The sequence below is a fragment of the Pleurodeles waltl genome, unplaced genomic scaffold (assembly GCF_031143425.1).
Source record: "Pleurodeles waltl isolate 20211129_DDA unplaced genomic scaffold, aPleWal1.hap1.20221129 scaffold_39, whole genome shotgun sequence".
In the NCBI taxonomy this organism is placed as follows: domain Eukaryota; kingdom Metazoa; phylum Chordata; class Amphibia; order Caudata; family Salamandridae; genus Pleurodeles; species Pleurodeles waltl.
Window position 1 is genome coordinate 8,145,617 of NW_027150097.1, and position 16,728 is coordinate 8,162,344.

Below are 16,728 nucleotides of genomic sequence, written 5' to 3' on the forward strand. Positions count from 1 at the left end.
CCCATGACGAACACAACATTTCTCCTAAACCAATACAAAACAAACATAGCTGCTAAAAAAAAAGATACTATACTAAACCAGTATACAAGAATAGTACACAACAAGAAATGCCACATTCAGTCAATCCACCCCGAATCCTTGCAGCCGCGTTGAGCATGGCGGTCGAGGACTCAAACTGTACCGTTCAAGTCCTTGTCTCAGAGGCACTGAGTTGATTGGTATGGAGCCAGGCACCTCCTGATCTGAATCTTGAACTGGCTCCAAATTCTGCATGTCCACACCCCCTGTAGTAGATGATTGAGAATTAGTAGCAGTCACCACCGGCCATGTGCACTGGCTCAAAACTCAGCATGGCCACACCCCATGTAGTAGATGATTGAGAATTGGTAGCAGTCACCACCGGATCCACTGGCAGGATGATCCATCCTCTCTCCTTCATCAGCTTCAGATCCCACTGTTTCCCTGAGCAGGAAGGTCTGGAATTGAAAATACAGAGGATATTAAACAACATTCACTCAGTACATGTCACTCATTTTGGTTTATAAGCTGGAAATTGAGCCATCAGTGCAGTGTCAAGAGTGTCAGGATGGCCGAGTGGTCTAAGGCGCTGCGTTCAGGTCGCAGTCCCCTTTGGAGGCGTGGGTTCGAATCCCACTTCTGACAAGTGACTTTTGCGAGGTGGATACATTTTTGGACTTTTTTTTTCCAAGCACCTGTATCAAAAACAATGTCAACAGTTTCTGTAAATTATCGATAAGATCTATTGTCCGTTGCTTGCACTAATTGCCTGAAGTTGGCTAAATCGCAGTAAATCGGTAAAGCAGGAAATCACAGCATCTCCAACAAATCGTGATAGAGGGGCCGAGATAAAGGTTTCGACCCTACATATCAAAAGCACAGCTGTCAATAGTTCAGCAGGTTCACAGTGCCGAAGGTTCAGTGGCACCAGGGTCCCCTGCGTCCCAATCACAGCTGGTTTTTAACTTCTGTATTCAGGGGATGGGAGGGGTGGGGGTGTTGCGTCGTGCACACACAGTGCCTGTTTTGCAGAGAAGTTTTAATAAATACACAAAGAATAATATGGAGTCTTTGGCCACGAGGAACACCTTCCCCTACCTTTTATTCTCTCCGATTCCACATCACCGCACCTAGCATCCAACTCCAAAACTCGGGGGAGACTAACACTCCCTACCTCCCTTGGTGTGCATCATTTGCGTGCCCATGACGAACACAACATTTCTCCTTAACCAATACAAAACAAACATAGCTGCTCAAAAAAAAGATACTATACTAATCCAGTATACAAGAATAGTACACAACAATAAATACCACATTCAGTCAATCCACCCCTAATCCTTGCAGCCGCGTTGAGCATGGCGGTGGAGGACTCAAACTGTACCGTTCAAGTCCTTGTCTCAGAGGCACTGAGTTGATTGGTATGGAGCCAGGCACCTCCTGATCTGAATCTTGAACTGGCTCCAAATTCTGCATCTCCACACCCCCTGTAGTAGATGATTGAGAATTAGTAGCAGTCACCACCGGCCATATGCACTGGCTCAAAATTCTGCAAGTCCACACCCCATGTAGTAGGTGATTGAGAATTAGTAGCAGTCACCACAGGGTCCACTGTCAGGATGATCCATCCTCTCTCCTTCATCAGCTTCAGATCCCACTGTTTCCCTGAGCAGGAAGGTCTGGAATTGAAAATACAGAGGACATTAAATAACATTCACTCAGTACATGGTACTCATTTTGGTTTATAAGCTGGAAATTGAGCCATCAGTGCAGTGTCAAGAGTGTCAGGATGGCTGAGTGGTCTAAGGTGTTGCGTTCAGGTCACAGTCTCCTTTGGAGGCATGGGTTAGAATCCCACTTCTGACAAGTGTCTTTTGCGAGGTGGATACATTTTTGGACTTTTTTTTTCCAAGCACCTGTATCAAAAACAGTGTCAACAGTTTCTGTAAATTATCGATAAGATCTATTGTCCGTTGCTTGCACTAATTTCCTGAAGTTGGCTAAATCGCAGTAAATCGGTAAAGCGGGAAATCACAGCATCTTCAACAAATCGTGATAGAGAGGCAGAGATAAAGGTTTCGACCCTACATATCAAGAGCGCAGCTGTCAATAGTTCAGCAGGTTCACAGTGCAGAAGGTTCAGTGGCACCAGGGTCCCCTGCGTCCCAATCACAGCTGGTTTTTAACTTCTGTATTCAGGGCATGGGAGGGGTGTGTTGCATCGTGCACACACGGTGCCTGTTTCGCAGATAAGTTTTAATAAATACACAGAGAATAATATAGAGTCATTGGCCACGAGGAACACCTTCCCTGACCTTTTATTCTCTCCGGTTCCACGTCACCGCGCCTACCATCCAACTCCAAAACTCGGGGGAGACTAACACTCCCTACCTCCCTTGGTGTGCATCATAGGCGCGCCCATGACGAACACAACATTTCTCCTTAACCAATACAAAACAAACATAGCTGCTCAAAAAAAAGATACTATACTAATCCAGTATACAAGAATAGTACACAACAAGAAATGCCACATTCAGTCAATCCACCCCGAATCCTTGCAGCCGCGTTGAGCATGGCGGTCGAGGACTCAAACTCTACCGTTCAAGTCCTTGTCTCAGAGGCACTGAGTTGATTGGTATGGAGCCAGGCACCTCCTGATCTGAATCTTGAACTGGCTCCAAATTCTGCATGTCCACACTCCCTGTAGTAGATGATTGAGAATTAGTAGCAGTCACCACCGGCCATGTGCACTGGCTCAAAATTCAGCATGTCCATACCCCATGTAGTAGATGATTGAGAATTGGTAGCAGTCACCACCGGATCCACTGTCAGGATGATCCATCCTCTCTCCTTCATCAGCTTCAGATCCCACTGTTTCCCTGAGCAGGAAGGTCTGGAATTGAAAATACAGAGGATATTAAACAACATTCACTCAGTACATGGCACTCATTTTGGTTTATAAGCTGGAAATTGAGCCATCAGTGCAGTGTCAAGAGTGTCAGGATGGCCGAGTGGTCTAAGGTGCTGTGTTCAGGTCGCAGTCTCCTTTGGAGGCGTGGGTTCAAATCCCACTTCTGACAAGTGTCTTTTGCGAGGTGGATACATTTTTGGACTTTTTTTTTCCAAGCACCTGTATCAAAAACAATGTCAACAGTTTCTGTAAATTATCGATAAGATCTATTTTCCGTTGCTTGCACTAATTTCCTGAAGTTGGCTAAATCGCAGTAAATCGGTAAAGCGGGAAATCACAGCATCTTCAACAAATCGTGATAGAGGGGCAGAGATAAAGGTTTCGACCCTACATATCAAGAGCGCAGCTGTCAATAGTTCAGCAGGTTCACAGTGCAGAAGGTTCAGTGGCACCAGGGTCCCCTGCGTCCCAATCACAGCTGGTTTTTAACCTCTGTATTCAGGGCATGGGAGGGGTGTGTTGCATCGTGCACACACGGTGCCTGTTTCGCAGATAAGTTTTAATAAATACACAGAGAATAATATAGAGTCATTGGCCACGAGGAACACCTTCCCTGACCTTTTATTCTCTTCGGTTCCACGTCACCGCGCCTACCATCCAACTCCAAAACTCGGGGGAGACTAACAGTCCCTACCTACCTTGGTGTGTATCATAGGCGTGCCCATGACGAACACAGCATTTCTCCTTAACCAATACAAAACAAACATAGCTGCTCAAAAAAAAGATACTATACTAATCCAGTATACAAGAATAGTACACAACAAGAAATGCCACATTTAGTCAATCCACCCCGAATCCTTGCAGCCGCGTTGAGCATGGCGGTTGAGGACTCAAACTGTACCGTTCAAGTCCTTGTCTCAGAGGCACTGAGTTGATTGGTATGGAGCCAGGCACCTCCTGATCTGAATCTTGAACTGGCTCCAAATTCTGCATGTCCACACCCCTTGTAGTAGATGATTGAGAACTAGTAGCAGTCACCACCGGCCATTTGCAGTGGCTCAAACTTCTGCATGTCCACACCCCATGTAGTCGATGATTGAGAATTAGTAGCAGTCACCACCGGATTCACTGTCAGGATGATCCATCCTCTCTTCTTCATCAGCTTCAGATCCCACTGTTTCCCTGAGCAGGAAGGTCTGGAATTGAAAATACAGAGGACATTAAATAAAATTCACTCAGTACATGGCACTCATTTTGGTTTATAAGCTGGAAATTGAGCCATCCGTCTGGTGTCAAGAGTGTCAGCATGGCCAGGTGGTCTAAGGTTCTGGGTTCAGGTCGCAGTCTCCCTTGGAAACGTGGGTTCAAACCCTACTCCTAACAAGTGTCTTTTGCGAGGTGGATACATTTTTTGACTTTTTTTTTCCAAGCACCCGTATCAAAAACAATGTCAACAGTTTCTGTAAATTATCGATAAGATCTATTGTCCGTTGCTTGCACTAATTTCCTGAAGTTGGCTAAATCGCAGTAAATCGGTAAAGCGGGAAATCACAGCATCTTCAACAAATCGTGATAGAGGGGCAGAGATAAAGGTTTCGACCCTACATATCAAGAGCGCAGCTGTCAATAGTTCAGCAGGTTCACAGTGCAGAAGGTTCAGTGGCACCAGGGTCCCCTGCGTCCCAATCACAGCTGGTTTTTAACTTCTGTATTCAGGCCATGGGAGGGGTGTGTTGCATCGTGCACACATGGTGCCTGTTTCGCAGATAAGTTTTAATAAATACACAGAGAATAATATAGAGTCATTGGCCACGAGGAACACCTTCCCTGACCTTTTATTCTCTCCGGTTCCACGTCACCACGCCTACCATCCAACTCCAAAACTCGGGGGAGACTAACACTCCCTACCTCCCTTGGTGTGCATCATCGGCGTGCCCATGACGAACACCACATTTCTCCTTAACCAATACAAAACAAACTTAGCTGCTCAAAAAAAAGATACTATACTGATCCAGTATACAAGATTAGTACACAACAAGAAATGCCACATTCAGCCAATATACCCCGAATCCTTGCAGCCGCGTTGAGCATGGCGGTCGAGGACTCAAACTGTACCGTTCAAGTCCTTGTCTCAGAGGCACTGAGTTGATTGGTATGGAGCCAGGCACCTCCTGATCTGAATCTTGAACTGGCTCCAAATTCTGCATGTCCACACCCCTTGTAGTAGATGATTGAGAATTAGTAGCAGTCACCACCGGCCATGTGCACTGGCTCAAACTTCTGCATGTCCACACCCCATGTAGTCGATGATTGAGAATTAGTAGCAGTCACCACCGGATTCACTGTCAGGATGATCCATCCTCTCTCCTTCATCAGCTTCAGATCCCACTGTTTCCCTGAGCAGGAAGGTCTGGAATTGAAAATACAGAGGACATTAAACAACATTCACTCAGTACATGGCACTCATTTTGGTTTATACGCTCGAAATTGATCCTTGAGCAAGGTGTAAAGAGTGTCAGGATGGCCGAGTGGTCAAAGGAGCTGCGTTCAGGTCGCAGCCTCCCTTGGAGGTGTGGGTTCAAATCCCACTTCTGACAAGTGTATTTTGCGAGGTGGATACATTTTTGGACTTTTTTTTCCCAAGCACCGTATCAAAAACAATGTCAACAGTTTCTGTAAATTATCGATAAGATCTATTTTCCGTTGCTTGCACTAATTGCCTGAAGTTGGCTAAATCGCAGTAAATCGGTAAAGCAGGAAATCACAGCATCTTCAACAAATCGTGATAGAGGGGCCGAGATAAAGGTTTCGACCCTACATATCAAAAGCGCAGCTGTCAATAGTTCAGCAGGTTCACAGTGCAGAAGGTTCAGTGGCACCAGGGTCCCCTGCGTCCCAATCACAGCTGGTTTTTAACTTCTGTATTCAGGGGATGGGAGGGCTGGGGGTGTTGCGTCGTGCACATACAGTGCCTGTTTTGCAGATAAGTTTTAATAAATACACAAAGAATAATATGGAGTCTTTGGCCACGAGGAACACCTTCCCTGACCTTTTATTCTCTCCGATTCCACATCACCGCACCTACCATCCAACTCCAAAACTCGGGGGAGACTAACACTCCCTACCTCCCTTGGTGTGCATCATGGGCGTGCCCATGACGAACACAACATTTCTCCTTAACCAATACAAAACAAACATAGCTGCTCAAAAAAAAGATACTATACTAATCCAGTATACAAGAATAGTACACAACAATAAATACCACATTCAGTCAATCCACCCCGAATCCTTGCAGCCGCGTTGAGCATGGCGGTTGAGGACTCAAACTGTACCGTTCAAGTCCTTTCTCAGAGGCACTGAGTTGATTGGTATGGAGCCAGGCACCTCCTGATCTGAATCTTGAACTGGTTCCAAATTCTGCATGTCCACACCCCCTGTAGTAGATGATTGAGAATTAGTAGCAGTCACCACCGGCCATATGCACTGGCTCAAAATTCTGCATGACCACACCCCATGTAGTAGATGATTGAGAATTAGTAGCAGTCACCACAGGGTCCACTGTCAGGATGATCCATCCTCTCTCCTTCTTCAGCTTTAGATCCCACTGTTTCCCTGAGCAGGAAGGTCTGGATTTGAAAATACAGAGAACATTAAATAACATTCACTCAGTACATGGCACTCATTTTGGTTTATAAGCTGGAAATTGAGCTGTCAGTCTGGTGTCAAGAGTGTCAGGATGGCCAGGTGGTCTAAGGTGCTGCTTTAAGGTTGCAGTCTCCCATGGAGACGTGGGTTCAAACCCGACTTCTGACAAGTGTCTTTTGCGAGGTGGATACATTTTTGGACTTTTTTTTTACAAGCACCCATATCAAAAACAATGTCAACAGTTTCTCTAAATTATCGATAAGATCTATTGTCCGTTGCTTGCACTAATTGCCTGAAGTTGGCTAAATCGCATTAAATCGGTAAAGCAGGAAATCACAGCATCTTCAACAAATCGTGATAGAGGGGCCGAGATAAAAGTTTCGACCCTACATATCAAAAGCACAGCTGTCAATAGTTCAGCAGGTTCACAGTGCCGAAGGTTCAGTGGCACCAGGGTCCCCTGCGTCCCAATCACAGCTGGTTTTTAACTTCTGTATTCAGGGGATGGGAGGGGTGGGGGTGTTGCGTCGTGCACACACAGTGCCTGTTTTGCAGAGAAGTTTTAATAAATACACAAAGAATAATATGGAGTCGTTGGCCACGAGGAACACCTTCCCCTACCTTTTATTCTCTCCGATTCCACATCACCGCACCTACCATCCAACTCCAAAACTCGGGGGAGACTAACACTCCCTACCTCCCTTGGTGTGCATCATGAGAATTAGTAGCAGTCACCACCGGCCATATGTACTGGCTCAAATTTCTGCATGTCCACACTCCATGTAGTAGATGATTGAGAATTAGTAGCAGTCACCACAGGGTCCACTGTCAGGATGATCCATCCTCTCTCCTTCATCAGCTTTACATCCCACTGTTTCCCTGAGCAGGAAGGTCTGGAATTGAAAATACAGAGAACATTAAATAACATTCACTCAGTACATGGCACTCATTTTGGTTTATAAGCTGGAAATTGAGCTGTCATTCTAGTGTCAAGAGTGTCAGGATGGCCGAGTGCTCTAAGGCGCTGCGTTCAGGTCGCAGTCTGCTTTGGAAGCGTGGGTTCGAATCCCACTTCTGACAAGTGTCTTTTGCGAGGTGGATACATTTTTGGACTTTTTTTTTCCAAGCACCTGTATCAAAAACAATGTCAACAGTTTCCGTAAATTATCGATAAGATCTATTGTCCGTTGCTTGCACTAATTTCCTGAAGTTGGCTAAATCGCAGTAAATCGGTAAAGCGGGAAATCACAGCATCTTCAACAAATCGTGATAGAGGGGCAGAGATAAAGGTTTCGACCCTACATATCAAGAGCGCAGCTGTCAATAGTTCAGCAGATTCACAGTGCAGAAGGTTCAGTGGCACCAGGGTCCCCTGCGTCCCAATCACAGCTTGTTTTTAACTTCTGTATTCAGGGCATGGGAGGGGTGTGTTGCATCGTGCACACACGGTGCCTGTTTCGCAGATAAGTTTTGATAAATACACAGGAAATAATATAGAGTCATTGGCCACGAGGAACACCTTCCCTGACCTTTTATTCTCTCCGGTTCCACGTCACCGCGCCTACCATCCAACTCCAAAACTCGGGGGAGACTCCCTACCTCTCTTGGTGTGCATCAGAGGCGTGCCCATGACGAACACAACATTTCTTCTTAACCAATACAAAACAAACATAGCTGCTCAAAAAAAAGATACTATACTAATCCAGTATACAAGAATAGTACACAACAATAAATACCACATTCAGTCAATCCACCCCGAATCCTTGCAGCCGCGTTGAGCATGGCGGTCGAGGACTCAAACTGTACCGTTCAAGTCCTTGTCTCAGAGGCACTGAGTTGATTGGTATGGAGCCAGGCACCTCCTGATCTGAATCTTGAACTGGCTCCAAATTCTGCATGTCCACACCCCCTGTAGTAGATGATTGAGAATTAGTAGCAGTCACCACCGGCCATATGCACTGGCTCAAAATTCTGCAAGTCCACACCCCATGTAGTAGATGATTGAGAATTAGTAGCAGTCACCACAGGGTCCACTGTCAGGATGATCCATCCTCTCTCCTTCATCAGCTTCATATCCCACTGTTTCCCTGAGCAGGAAGGTCTGGAATTGAAAATACAGAGGACATTAAATAACATTCACTCAGTACATGGCACTCATTTTGGTTTATAAGGTGAAAATTGAGCCATCAGTCTGGTGTCAAGAGTGTCAGGATGGCCGGGTGGTCTAAGGTGCTGCGTTCAGGTCACTGTCTCCCTTGGAGACGTGGGTTCAAACCCCACTTCTGACAAGTGTCTTTTGCGAGGTGGATACATTTTTGGACTTTTTTTTTCCAAGCACCCTTATCAAAAACAATGTCAACAGTTTCTGTAAATTATCGATAAGATCTATTGTCCGTTGCGTGCACTAATTGCCTGAAGTTGGCTAAATCGCAGTAAATCGGTAAAGCAGGAAATCACAGCATCTTCAACAAATCGTGATAGAGGGGCCGAGATAAAGGTTTCGACCCTACATATCAAAAGCACAGCTGTCAATAGTTCAGCAGGTTCACAGTGCAGAAGGTTCAGTGGCACCAGGGTCCCCTGCGTCCCAATCACAGCTGGTTTTTAACTTCTGTATTCAGGGCATGGGAGGGGTGTGTTGCATCGTGCACACACAGTGCCTGTTTCGCAGATAAGTTTTAATAAATACACAGAGAATAATATAGAGTCATTGGCCACGAGGAACACCTTCCCTGACCTTTTATTCTCTCAGGTTCCACGTCACCGCGCCTACCATCCAACTCCAAAACTCGGGGGAGACTAACACTCCCTACCTCTCTTGGTGTGCATCATAGGCGTGCCCATGACGAACACAACATTTCTCCTTAACCAATACAAAACAAACATAGCTGCTCAAAAAAAGATACTATACTAATCCAGTATACAAGAATAGTACACAACAAGAAATGCCACATTCAGTCAATCCACCCCGAATCCTTGCAGCCGCGTTGAGCATGGCGGTCAAGGACTCAAACTGTACCGTTCAAGTCCTTGTCTCAGAGGCACTGAGTTGATTGGTATGGAGCCAGGGACCTCCTGATCTGAATCTTGAACTGGCTCCAAATTCTGCATGTCCACACCCCTTGTAGTAGATGATTGAGAATTAGTAGCAGTCACCACCGGCCATGTGCACTGGCTCAAACTTCTGCATGTCCACACCCCATGTAGTCGATGATTGAGAATTAGTAGCAGTCACCACCGGATTCACTGTCAGGATGATCCATCCTCTCTCCTTCATCAGCTTCAGATCCCACTGTTTCCCTGAGCAGGAAGGTCTGGAATTGAAAATACAGAGGACATTAAATAACATTCACTCAGTACATGGCACTCATTTTGGTTTATAAGCTGGAAATTGAGCCATCCGTCTGGTGTCAAGAGTGTCAGGATGGCCAGGTGGTCTAAGGTGCTGCGTTCAGGTCGCAGTCTCCCTTGGAAACGTGGGTACAAACCCCACTCCTGACAAGTGTCTTTTGCGAGGTGGATACATTTTTGGACTTTTTTTTTCCAAGCACCCTTATCAAAAACAATGTCAACCGTTTCTGTAAATTATCGATAAGATCTATTGTCCGTTGCTTGCACTAATTGCCTGAAGATGGCTAAATCGCATTAAATCAGTAAAGCAGGAAATCACAGCATCTTCAACAAATCGTGATAGAGGGGCCGAGATAAAGGTTTCGAACCTACATATCAAAAGCACAGCTGTCAATAGTTCAGCAGGTTCACAGTGCAGAAGGTTCAGTGGCACCAGGGTCCCCTGCATTCCAATCACAGCTGGTTTTTAACTTCTGTATTCAGGGCATGGGAGGGGTGTGTTGCATCGTGCACACACAGTGCCTGTTTCGCAGATAAGTTTTAATAAATACACAGAGAATAATATAGAGTCATTGGCCACGAGGAACACCTTCCCAGACCTTTTATTCTCTCCGGTTCCACGTCACCGCGCCTACCATCCAACTCCAAAACTCGGGGGAGACTAACACTCCCTACCTCCCTTGGTGTGCATCATAGGCGTGCCCATGACAAACACAACATTTCTCCTTAACCAATACAAAACAAACATAGCTGCTCAAAAAAAAGATACTATACTAAACCAGTATACAAGAATAGTACACAACAAGAAATGCCACATTCAGTCAATCCACCCCGAATTCTTGCAGCCGCGTTGAGCATGGCGGTGGAGGACTCAAACTGTACAGTTCAAGTCCTTGTCTCAGAGGCACTGAGTTGATTGGTATGGAGCCAGGCACCTCCTGATCTGAATCTTGAACTGGCTCCAAATTCTGCATGTCCACACCCCCTGTACTAGATGATTGAGAATTAGTAGCAGTCACCACCGGCCATGTGCACTGGCTCAAAATTCAGCATGTCCACACCCCATGTAGTAGATGATTGAGAATTAGTAGCAGTCACCACCGGATCCACTGTCAGGATTATCCATCCTCTCTCCTTCATCAGCTTCAGATCCCACTGTTTCCCTGAGCAGGAAGGTCTGGAATTGAAAATACAGAGGACATTAAACAACATTCACTCAGTACATGGCACTCATTTTGGTTTATAAGTTGGAAATTGAGCCATCAGTGCATTGTCAAGTGTGTCAGGATGGCCGAGTGGTCTAAGGCGCTGCGTTCAGATCGCAGTCTCCTTTGGAGGCGTGGGTTCGAATCCCACTTCTGACAAGTGTCTTTTGCGAGGTGGATACATTTTTGGAATTTTTTTTCCCAAGCACCCGTATCAAAAACAATGTCAACAGTTTCTGAAAATTATCGATAAGATCTATTGTCCGTTGCTTGCACTAATTTCCTGAAGTTGGCTAAATCGCAGTAAATCGGTAAAGCGGGAAATCACAGCATCTTCAACAAATCGTGATAGAGGGGCAGAGATAAAGGTTTCGACCCTACATATCAAGAGTGCAGCTGTCAATAGTTCAGCAGGTTCACAGTGCAGAAGGTTCAGTGGCACCAGGGTCCCCTGCGTCCCAATCACAGCTGGTTTTTAACTTCTGTATTCAGGGCATGGGAGTGGTGTGTTGTATTGTGCACACACGGTGCGTGTTTCGCAGATAAGTTTTAATAAATTCACAAAGAATAATATGGAGTCTTTGGCCACGAGGAACACCTTCCCCTACCTTTTATTCTCTTCGGTTGCACGTCACCGCGCCTACCATCCAACTCCAAAACTCGGGGGAGACTAACACTCCATACCTCTCTTGGTGTGCATCATAGGCGTGCCCATGACGAACACAACATTTCTCCTTAACCAATACAAAATAAACATAGCTGCTCAAAAAAAAGATACTATACTAATCCAGTATACAAGAATAGTACACAACAAGAAATGCCACATTCAGTCAATCCACCCCAAATCCTTGCAGCCGCGTTGAGCATGGCGGTCGAGGACTCAAACTGTACCGTTCAAGTCCTTGGCTCAGAGGCACTGAGTTGATTGGTATGGAGCCAGGCACCTCCTGATCTGAATCTTGAACTGGCTCCAAATTCTGCATGTCCACACCCCTTGTAATAGATGATTGAGAATTAGTAGCAGTCACCACCGGCCATGTGCACTGGCTCAAACTTCTGCATGTCCACACCCCATGTAGTCGATGATTGAGAATTAGTAGCAGTCACCACCGGATTCACTGTCAGGATGATCCATCCTCTCTCCTTCATCAGCTTCAGATCCCACTGTTTCCCTGAGCAGGAAGGTCTGGAATTGAAAATACAGAGGACATTAAATAACATTCACTCAGTACATGGAACTCATTTTGGTTTATAAGCTGGAAATTGAGCCATCCGTCTTGTGTCAAGAGTGTCAGGATGGCTAGGTGGTCTAAGGTGCTGGGTTCAGGTCGCAGTCTCCCTTGGAAACGTGGGTTCAAACCCCACTCCTGACAAGTGTCTTTTGCGAGGTGGATACATTTTTGGACTTTTTTTTTCCAAGCACCCTTATCAAAAACAATGTCAACCGTTTCTGTAAATTATCGATAAGATCTATTGTCCGTTGCTTGCACTAATTGCCTGAAGTTGGCTAAATCGCATTAAATCGGTAAAGCAGGAAATCACAGCATCTTCAACAAATCGTGATAGAGGGGCCGAGATAAAGGTTTCGACCCTACATATCAAAAGCACAGCTGTCAATAGTTCAGCAGGTTCACAGTGCAGAAGGTTCAGTGGCACCAGGGTCCCCTGCATTCCAATCACAGCTGGTTTTTAACTTCTGTATTCAGGGCATGGGAGGGGTGTGTTGCATCGTGCACACACAGTGCCTGTTTCGCAGATAAGTTTTAATAAATACACAGACAATAATATAGAGTCATTGGCCACGAGGAACACCTTCCCTGACCTTTTATTCTCTCCGGTTCCACGTCACCGCGCCTACCATCCAACTCCAAAACTCGGGGGAGACTAACACTCCCTACCTCCCTTGGTGTGCATCATAGGCGTGCCCATGACGAACACAACATTTCTCCTTAACCAATACAAAACAAACATAGCTGCTCAAAAAAAAGATACTATACTAATCCAGTATACAAGAATGGTACACAACAAGAAATGCCACATTCAGTCAATCCACCCCGAATCCTTGCAGCCGCGTTGAGCATGGCGGTCGAGGACTCAAACTGTACCGTTCAAGTCCTTGTCTCAGAGGTACTGAGTTGATTGGTATGGAGCCAGGCACCTCCTGATCTGAATCTTGAACTGGCTCCAAATTCTGCATGTCCACACCCCCTGTAGTAGATGATTGAGAATTAGTTGCAGTCACCACCGGCCATGTGCACTGGCTCAAAATTCAGCATGTCCACACCCCATGTAGTAGATGATTGAGAATTAGTAGCAGTCACCACCGGATCCACTGTCAGGATTATCCATCCTCTCTCCTTCATCAGCTTCAGATCCCACTGTTTCCCTGAGCAGGAAGTTCTGGAATTGAAAATACAGAGGACATTAAACAACATTCACTCAGTACATGGCACTCATTTTGGTTTATAATCTGGAAATTGAGCCATCAGTGCATTGTCAAGAGTGTCAGGATGGCCGAGTGGTCTAAGGTGCTGCGTTCAGGTCACAGTCTCCTTTGGAGGCGTGGGTTCGAATCCCACTTCTGACAAGTGTCTTTTGCGAGGTGGATAAATTTTTGGACTTTTTTTTTCCAAGCACCCGTATCAAAAACATTGTCAACAGTTTCTGTAAATTATCGATAAGATCTATTGTCCGTTGCTTGCACTAATTTCCTGAAGTTGGCTAAATCGCAGTAAATCGGTAAAGCGGGAAATCACAGCATCTTCAACAAATCGTGATAGAGGGGCAGAGATAAAGGTTTCGACCCTACATATCAAGAGCGCAGCTGTCAATAGTTCAGCAGGTTCACAGTGCAGAAGGTTCAGTGGCACCAGGGTCCCCTGCGTCCCAATCACAGCTGGTTTTTAACTTCTGTATTCAGGGCATGGGAGGGGTGAGTTGCATCGTGCACACACGGTGCCTGTTTCGCAGATAAGTTTTAATAAAAACACAGAGAATAATATAGAGTCATTGGCCACGAGGAACACCTTCCCTGACCTTTTATTCTCTCCGGTTCTACGTCTTCGCGCCTACCATCCAACTCCAAAACTCGGGGGAGACTAACATTCCCTACCTCCCTTGGTGTACATCAGAGGCGTGCCCATGACGAACACAACATTTCTCCTTAACCAATACAAAACAAACATAGCTGCTCAAAAAAAAAGATACTATACTAATCCAGTATAGAAGAATAGTACACAACAAGAAATGCCACATTCAGTCAATCCACCCCGAATCCTTGCAGCCGCGTTGAGCATGGCGGTCGAGGACTCAAACTGTACCGTTCAAGTCCTTGTCTCAGAGGCACTGAGTTGATTGGTATGGAGCCAGGCACCTCCTGATCTGAATCTTGAACTGGCTCCAAATTCTGCATGTCCACACCCCCTGTAGTAGATGATTGAGAATTAGTAGCAGTCACCACCGGCCATGTGCACTAGCTCAAAATTCAGCATGTCCACACCCCATGTAGTAGATGATTGAGAATTAGTAGCAGTCACCACCGGATTCACTGTCAGGATGATCCATCCTCTCTCCTTCATCAGCTTCAGATCCCACTGTTTCCCTGAGCAGTAAGATCTGGAATTGAAAATACAGAGGACATTAAACAACATTCACTCAGTACATGGCACTCATTTTGGTCTATAAGCTGGAAATTGAGCCATCAGAGCAGTGTCAAGAGTGTCAGGATGGCCGAGTGGTCTAAGGTGCTGCGTTCAGGGTGCAGTCTCCTTTGGAGGCAAGGGTTCGAATCCCACTTCTGACAAGTGTATTTTGCGAGGTGGATACATTTTTGGACTTTTTTTTTCTCCAAGCACCCGTATCAAAAACAATGTCAACAGTTTCTGTAAATTATCGATAAGATCTATTGTCCGTTGCTTGCACTAATTTCCTGAAGTTGGCTAAATCGCAGTAAATCGGTAAAGCGGGAAATCACAGCATCTTCAACAAATCGTGATAGAGGGGCAGAGATAAAGGTTTCGACCCTACATATCAAGAGCGCAGCTGTCAATAGTTCAGCAGGTTCACAGTGCAGAAGGTTCAGTGGCACCAGGGTCCCCTGCGTCCCAATCACAGCTGGTTTTTAACTTCTGTATTTAGGGGATGGGAGGGGTGAGGGTGTTGCGTTGTGCACACACAGTGCCTGTTTTCCAGAGAAGTTTTAATAAATACGCAAAGAATATTATGGAGTCTTCGGCCACGAGGAACACCTTCCCCTACCTATTATTCTCTCCGATTCCACATCACCGCACCTACCATCCAACTCCAAAACTCGGGGGAGACTAACACTCCCTACCTCCCTTTGTGTGCATCATGGGCATGCCCATGACGAACACAACATTTCTACTTAACCAATACAAAACAAACATAGCTGCTCAAAAAAAAGATACTATACTAATTCAGTATACAAGAATAGTACACAACAATAAATACCACATTCAGTCAATCCACCCTGAATCCTTGCAGCCGCGTTGAGCATGGCGGTCGAGGACTCAAACTGTACCGTTCAAGTCTCTTGTCTCAGAGGCACTGAGTTGATTGGTATGGAGCCAGGCACCTCCTGATCTGAATCTTGAACTGGCTCCAAATTCTGCATGTCCACACCCCCTGTAGTAGATGATTGAGAATTAGTAGCAGTCACCACCGGCCATATGCACTGACTCAAAATTCTGCAAGTCCACACCCCATGTAGTAGATGATTGAGAATTAGTAGCATTCACCACAGGGTCCACTGTCAGGACGATCCATCCTCTCTCCTTCATCAGCTTCAGATCCCACTGTTTCCCTGAGCAGGAAGGTCTGGAATTGAAAATACAGAGGACATTAAATAACATTCACTCAGTACATGGCACTCATTTTGGTTTATAAGCTGGAAATTGAGACATCAGTCTGGTGTCAAGAGTGTCAGGATGGCCGGGTGGTCTAAGGTGCTGCATTCAGGTCACAGTTTCCCTTGGAGAAGTGGGTTCAAACCCCACTTCTGACAAGTGTCTTTTGCGAGGTGGATACATTTTTTGACTTTTTTTTCCCAAGCACCCTTATCAAAAACAATGTCAACAGTTTCTGTAAATTATCGATAAGATCTATTGTCCGTTGCTTGCACTAATTGCCTGAAATTGGCTAAATCGCAGTAAATCGGTAAAGCAGGAAATCACAGCATCTTCAACAAATCCTGATAGAGGGGCCGAGATAAAGGTTTCGACCCTACATATCAAAAGCACAGCTGTCTATAGTTCAGCAGGTTCACAGTGCAGAAGGTTCAGTGGCACCAGGGTCCCCTGCGTCCCAATCACAGCTGGTTTTTAACTTCTGTATTCAGGGCATGGGCGGGGTGTGTTGCATCGTGCACACACAGTGCCTGTTTCGCAGATAAGTTTTAATAAATACACAGAGAATAATATAGAGTCATTGGCCACGAGGAACACCTTCCCTGACCTTTTATTCTCTCCGGTTCCACGTCACCGCGCCTACCATCCAACTCCAAAACTCGGGGGAGAATAACACTCCCTACCTCCCTTGGTGTGCATCATAGGTGTGCCCATGACGAACACAACATTTCTCCTT

General features: G+C 45.7%; 4 non-coding genes across 4 annotated transcripts; all 4 read left to right on the plus strand.

The window, feature by feature from the left end:
* Positions 1 to 580: 580 nt before the first annotated feature.
* TRNAL-CAG (transfer RNA leucine (anticodon CAG)) lies at positions 581 to 663 on the plus strand. Its single transcript has one exon. It is a non-coding gene; the product is annotated as a tRNA-Leu (tRNA).
* Positions 664 to 3,012: 2,349 nt separating this feature from the next.
* Positions 3,013 to 3,095, plus strand: TRNAL-CAG (transfer RNA leucine (anticodon CAG)). Its single transcript has one exon. It is a non-coding gene; the product is annotated as a tRNA-Leu (tRNA).
* An 8,108-nt stretch (positions 3,096 to 11,203) lies between these two features.
* On the plus strand, positions 11,204 to 11,286 carry TRNAL-CAG (transfer RNA leucine (anticodon CAG)). The gene has a single exon. It is a non-coding gene; the product is annotated as a tRNA-Leu (tRNA).
* Positions 11,287 to 13,631: 2,345 nt separating this feature from the next.
* TRNAL-CAG (transfer RNA leucine (anticodon CAG)) lies at positions 13,632 to 13,714 on the plus strand. Its single transcript has one exon. It is a non-coding gene; the product is annotated as a tRNA-Leu (tRNA).
* The last annotated feature ends 3,014 nt before the right edge of the window (positions 13,715 to 16,728 follow it).